This window comes from Agelaius phoeniceus, chromosome 1 (genome assembly GCF_051311805.1).
Source record: "Agelaius phoeniceus isolate bAgePho1 chromosome 1, bAgePho1.hap1, whole genome shotgun sequence".
NCBI classification, from domain to species: Eukaryota; Metazoa; Chordata; class Aves; order Passeriformes; family Icteridae; genus Agelaius; species Agelaius phoeniceus.
In genome coordinates this window covers 33,633,566-33,640,475 of record NC_135265.1, presented here as the reverse complement: position 1 = coordinate 33,640,475, position 6,910 = coordinate 33,633,566, and positions in this window count along the sequence as shown.

The following is a 6,910-nucleotide window of genomic DNA, read 5'->3' as shown; positions in this document are numbered from 1 at the left end:
TTTCAGGGACATAATATTGGAGCAGCTTTTTCAGGAACAGCTCATATTGGTTCAATGCATATCTTCAGAAGCTGCTGCCAAGTGGGGATTAGAGAAGCAGAAACAGCACGCAGACATTCATTAGGGGCTTTTTAAACTCTCAAATAAAAGGGGAATTATTCAGTTGTTTCCTAAAGAGAACCTGAGGAGGGAACAAAATACCATTGTGCTTTTCATTGAGAATTTTTTTCATTGCATTCTTCTAAGCTGTCCCATCAAGGAATTAGATATATTCCCCTCTCCCTTCAAGCAAATCACCAGAGTTCAGGAGACTGGCAGGATCTTACCCTGAATGCAAGGCTCAAACAGAACCTTGCTTCCAACTAATCCTTATCAAGTGAACTTTCCCTTACAAAAAAGAGATACTAGCAAAGAATCATGGCACAAATCACCTATGACTTTATTCATGTGTGAGATCCTCAGGAGGTTAGCCAGGACACAGTGCCCCAGCAGTGCACTATTTTCTGGGCAAGTATTCAGAGTGCAAAGGGCTCCAAGGCTGCCAAAAGGATACAACTAAAATGACATGACAGGAGTCAGAGACCTTATTGACTGTTAGGAGAGGATACTCCCTTTCTATCCCACCTTCACACATTTCAAAAACAATGAGACTTTTAGTTGTTAAAACAGAGCTGATTTATGCATTTATTAGGACACAAGGAGAGTACAGGAGAGCATCTAGAGGGCTTAGTACAAAAATAACCAAGCAGCATAATAACAGCTGAAATTTAAAAGTGAGGTATGAAGAAACTTACTGCAAAGATCTGCTAAAGACAATTCAGCCATAAATGGGTTTCTAGATGGTTGTTACCTCCTGGAGCAATTATTTTAAAATAAATGCAGACCCCTGCCTTTTGCCTTACCTCTAGTACAGAATATAGTGTTACTCGGATATCTTGCATTTAGTTTTGTTCAGCACACTTCCTAAGTAACAAAAAGCAAAAAAGTCTGGGAATATGATGAAGGCAAAAGGATAGACATCATTTTTTTAAAAGCCTTAGAGACGTGTCCTAACAGCATAAGAAAAACATCGTCCACACTAGCAGTTTGGATTAAGTGTTCTCAGAGCTCTGAAACTCCATGCTTTAGGATTATGAACTCATCCTGGGTAGTTTTTTGTGTCTACAAAATATCCAGCATTCATCACTGTCAGAAACAGCACTAAACCCCTAATCTGGTCTGATAGAACACTTGACACATACCTGAAGTCTGATGTAAAAAGAAGCAATGAAGCTGGGCTATTAAAATCTGATTCTAAAACTACCAGCCAGGTGATTACATGGTGACCAAAGTCATGAAAACTTGGCACAACAGGCAGCAAAACAAGCATAAGATCCTTACAGGGAGGAAACCCACCTCTCCACTGACAGAAACACCCCATGTGTTCCACCACCTGCAGGAGTGACTTCCTCTCTAGGAAGAAGACAATCCATGAACGTGCTGTCTTGGGACTTGGTCAGGCTTCACATTCCACAGCTCCTGCTGCTGCTGTACACAGAGGCCTCACAGCTCTGCAGAGAGCTGGGTTTACACTTCCAAGAATTAAGCCTGCCAAAGCACACCAATTCCCTTTCTGTCAGAGAGTGGATAGAAAATCACCAGTTTATGGCCTTATCTCTATTTATGTTATAAATGGTTTCTCCTTTGAAAATTCTAAGGCGAGCAAAGCTTTTCTTTTTAAGATTCTCATGTGACTCTTGGGACCACACTAGTGCTCATATTTCAAGCAATGTTTTCCTGTCTGGCCTATACCTTAGACACAAGAACTGCATAGGCTTTAGTAGGTTACATTAAATTAGCACATCATCATTACATAATGAGAGCTAACCATACAAATCTCCTTACGAAAGGACTCTTAAAATTAAGCTTTTCTTGGGGCTAAGTTGATGCTTTGGAGACTAATCTCAGAATATCTGAATTTAGGCTGTTGCAGAGGTGCTTCTCACTCTACAGCTTGGATTAATCAGAAGACTATATCCTAGCTGATCATGTGAGAGGACAGTAATCTTTGGCTCCCACAGATACACAAAGCAAATGTGTTATCAATGTAACTAATTGTCATCCCCTCCAAAGAGGATATTCCAGAAACTTTCTCCAACTGTATCATTCATTACAAAGAAAAAAATATATGGAAAATGGGGTAGTTTTGACCAACTACTTGCCATCCAAAAGTTGAAATTGAGGCCAGTAAAAATTACTGTTATTGTAGCATGTTTTTTGTCAGATGCAATTAGACAATGTTCAAGGACAATAATTATACCTCTATTATTTTAAGCTTTCCAGTAAACTATGGCAGGCTCCACAACAGCATAAGTCTAACTCTAAAGTTAAAAACATAATGGACTTGATAAAAGAATATCCTTTCATTTGCCTTTCAGTTCTTGAAGCCCTAAAGTTAATTCTGAAGTTCTTCTCCAAAAGAAACAGTTATGTCTTTAAGAAAAGCTGAACTTCTGAAAAATTGCTGGGTCCTGAATCTTTCAAATGTGAACGTCCTTCTTGGTTAACTTAATTAACTTTGCCCTTGAACTAAAAAAGTTCTTTTTTTTTTTTTTCCTAAATTGCTATCTTGAATCGCCTCTCTTTTTAACCTACTTTCATTATGGGAACTGGATTATAAGGATTCAGAATGATTTATGATTTTTCTGTTAGTAAACCAGAAGTTGATGCAGTCCCATCCTAGGACAAATCTTGCATTCAGTCCTTTCTTGCTATTCCATGCTTCAGTGCAAATTACCCCAACTTCATGCACTTATGTTTCACACTCACTACTCCTCTGTACTCATGCAAACAAGATGAATAGTGTGACTCTGAATCCTGGATCTCCTTATCTACCAGGCCAGATGAATGACAGAGACTTCCACCTACCCCAGTCCTGGGGACACTTTATCATACAATAAATGGCTGCTGAATAAATCTTCATGCCTGAGGCTTAGAACCACAGCATCACAGAATGGTCAAAGTACTTTGCTATTTTCACACCTGTTAAACTCATCAGTAAATTTATTACTCAGTAAGCCATGGCATTATAATGGTTGTGCAATTGATTCAGCTAGGAAAGCTTGGCAATCTCCCAGCTTCCCACTCTGCTTCCCACTCTGGCTGGATTGACTGCTGTCTCTCCCTGTGCCTCCTGTAATTTTTTTTACAGCTCATCATGATGCTGAGCAGCATTGCCTCACCCTGTGCCTAAGTGGAACCTACAACATCCTGGCCAGGCAATTCTCATTACTTGGCATTTAAGAGACATTCTTATGTCCCTAAGTGCCAAGTAGTTGTTTTCACAGTTTCACAAAACTCACTCTCCAAAAACACAGGAACAGCAGAAAGAATTCCAAGTTCTGCCTTCCTCTGTCAAGATGAGTTCTTTCAACTGCCACTCTACACATTGGCTGTGGAAAATATTTTCATGTCCCACTCCCAAATAATTTGTCTTTATAACATAGGAATGGGATAATACATCGGCAGTTCTTTTAAATGTGGGAATAGCTTTTTCCTTTTCAATAATGGCAATTAAGCATTGAATGCAATCCAGATACTCAAGTCAATGGAACACTTGTCATTAAAAAAAAAACCCCACAATATTGTCAGAGATGACTGCACAAAAAATAAATACACTGCCACAAGAAATTATTAAAAGCAGTCCTTAAAATAAAACCAAGAATTGTTTGGTAAAATATTACACAAAAGTAGATGTTAGGCCAATATTTAGCTTTGTCCTAAGAAGGAATACAGTCACCTTTAGGAACTGCAGCATCTCAGAGACTGCCCTTGCAACTGTTTAAAGCAGTAGCAAAATTGGCTTCTCTGTTTTAGACTGTATAAAACACAATAAGCAGTAGAGATTAGAGGCACACCATTCATCAGGCATTTTTATTTCCTTTTGAGTCTCTAATGCTTTTCAACTTTGTTCCTTGTCTGTTTGGGTGTACAGGTTCCTGTCTTCCCCCAGAATAGCCTGTAAAAGACATAATAAACATAAGGCCAGCAGCATATTCCAAGTGACAGGACTTGTACCATAGAAGTGTTGGAAAGTAACCCTAAACCCATACGTTTGCCACTGTGGAATATTCCTTTCTGAATAATACTAGCATAAAAACTTTTCAAGCTCAGCCCAGAATAACTCTTTTATCTTTTTAAACTGGGCTATGAAAAACCCGGGAAGAGATATACCTTTCTCCCAAACAATTCCAAAGGCAAAGATAAAATCAGAAGAAAGAAGAAAAAAAAAAAAACAACAAAAAAACAACAAACTGCAGGTTTTCTGAACTGCTTCAGTACAATTTAGAAATCATAATGGTGTAAATCAGTCAGTACTTTGTGATGGGGTAAGATTTATGACTTGGGTCATAACTCCAACTCTTTCTTAAAACCAGCTCACACCACAATGACTCCAGCACAAATCACACACTCCCCAGTGCTGGCACAGTTTGCTGATAACCAGCAACAGCTCAGGGTTGTCCCATTTCCACATGATAAGGGGATTAAAACAAGGTAGTCAAGCTGCTCAGGGATGAGGTGATGATTTCCATAAGAAGTATGTTCTAAGTTATTTGTCAAAGACCAAACCAGAAGTTTAGCACAGAGTGGAGAAAAAAAAATCACATATTCTCCTGAGTTCCAGTGTAGGTCCATAATTCAGGGCTACCTTGTTTCTTTCATTTGCAATGTCTCTCTTAAGGAGATCTGGATGCCTCTTTTGACATGTTTTATTGGTTATAATGGACTTGACACATTTGGTTTATTTTTCCTTCCTTTGGGACAGAATTACATAGAGTTACACACAGAATTCTGATTGCAAAATAACTGTAGTTCCAGTGTGTAATGGCCTGAGCTAGGAAAAAGTATTCCAGGTGTAACCAGAGTGAATAACTGAAAGACCAAAATATGAGCCTTCTAGGCAAACCACACCAAGGCAAATAGTCTAATGAATGTTAATGTGTGCAAAGTATAGAGCACTGAAATTGCACCCCGAGTCATTTTCATTTACTCCAGCAATTCAAACCCACAAAGCCAGAAAAGTCCTGCCTTTGTCTTCAGTGCTGCCTCTGGAAGTCCCACAGCATACTCTGCCCTACACAGGAGTCAGATGCAGGATTTCACATATATTTCACACATATCTGCAACATATGTTGCAGATGCCACATTTAGCAGAGAAGCCAAAAATGTCACTATTAGTCTGTCCTATCACAGAACATTTCAAAAAGCAAACACTGGGCATCTTGAAAAAAACCAAACACTGGGCACCTTTCCTGCACCTTCTATTTTACTTACAAGTAACCTCTTACTGCAGTGTTGCCCCAGATCCACCCTTAGTAATGCCCAAATGGGCTCAAACAGATATGAAAAATCCTCTCCATTTGAGATACCTCTTTTTGCTGGTGAAAACACACCCCCTAACCTACTATCTTGTTATATCAGAACGTCTGCTTCCAGTAATACCCACTAATACTCTATATGTATCATTTACACCTTCAGGAAAGAGTATTATATCATGAGTGCATCCAGTTGTCTTGAATTAAGCTGCAGTTTTCAAGAATAGCTTCTTTTTTCTTGGAAAAAAAAACTGAAAAAATATTGCTACAGTGTCCCTCCACATCAAAAGGGTTAAGTGTGAAACACAACATGCAATTCTCAGAATGGAGCATACTTATTTAAAAGGCAAAATGCAACATAAATTATGAGAGCTACAGATGCCTGAAGTTTGTGTTCTATGAAGAAAGGGAGAACCTCTGAATAGATGTCAGCACAAATCAGTCCACAACAAGAGCTTAAAGAGGCTTAAGAATTTACACTGGTGCAATTTCTTAGAGCAGCTTAAAGGGTGCTTTCAGCTCCCTTCTTCTTCAGAGATAGGAGACATGGTTTTATCATGAGTCTTGTGATATTAAGTTACATCTGGCCCCTTGGAATCATCTAAGACACAGAAGCCTTAATAAATGAAACTCAGTCCTTAGAATCATGATAAAAAGCCTAAAAACAAGAGTGAAAGGCCATGAAGGTTCAAAACCAAACAGCAAATAAAAGAAACAGAAGATGCCTTTAAAATAATATTTTTCCAGTCAACCTCATAATTATGGGAGTCTGATGTGATTTGAGATTTGAGTTGGGCAACAACAGCAGAATTCAAGATCCTGATTTAAAGTGGTTTCATTGCACGTATTTCCTCACTCTTCATGAAATACATGAATTTATCTGTATATTGTAAGCAAAACAGTTTTACTGTGGCCAGTGAGCTGTCAATAAGATAACAGCATAAATTGTTAAAAGTTTAAGAATGCATATTTTGTATATACCTTGTGACGAAGTGTTAAAAAATACACAAAACCTGTGTTTTGTGCTCTAGACACCATGAGCTTTGCAATGCACTGTCTGAACTAGGGAGTGATGATTTCTGAATGGTCTTGTGAATTATCTACAAAATTCTGCCATCAGAGGAATCCCTGATGTATTTTTACAGTCCTCACTCCTTTCTGCTTCATGTAGACACTTCACATGAGCCCTGCCCCATGGGCAATTACAGGGGCACACCCATACCAGTTCAAGGACAACATAAAAGCACGCACAGGAAATAAATGCTTTTCCAATGTCAGACAGTAGAAAATTCTGACAGTTTTAATGTCCATAGTTAAAGCAAACAGTTCAACTCCTTGGAACACTGTACATTATTACACTGGGCTTTTCCAACAGCTCTTCCTCCTCCTTGCCAAGCAGAGTGAGACGGCAGTGATTCATGTCTGGAATTCACCATCCAAATTCTGCTTGGAAGGCCACAATGAAAGGAAGTCCTCATTGAGCTCATACCTGTGCCCCAACAGGCAGAGTGAGCTCAGATGCAACCCAGGGAGGGGACTTTCTGAGTTTGTCATCT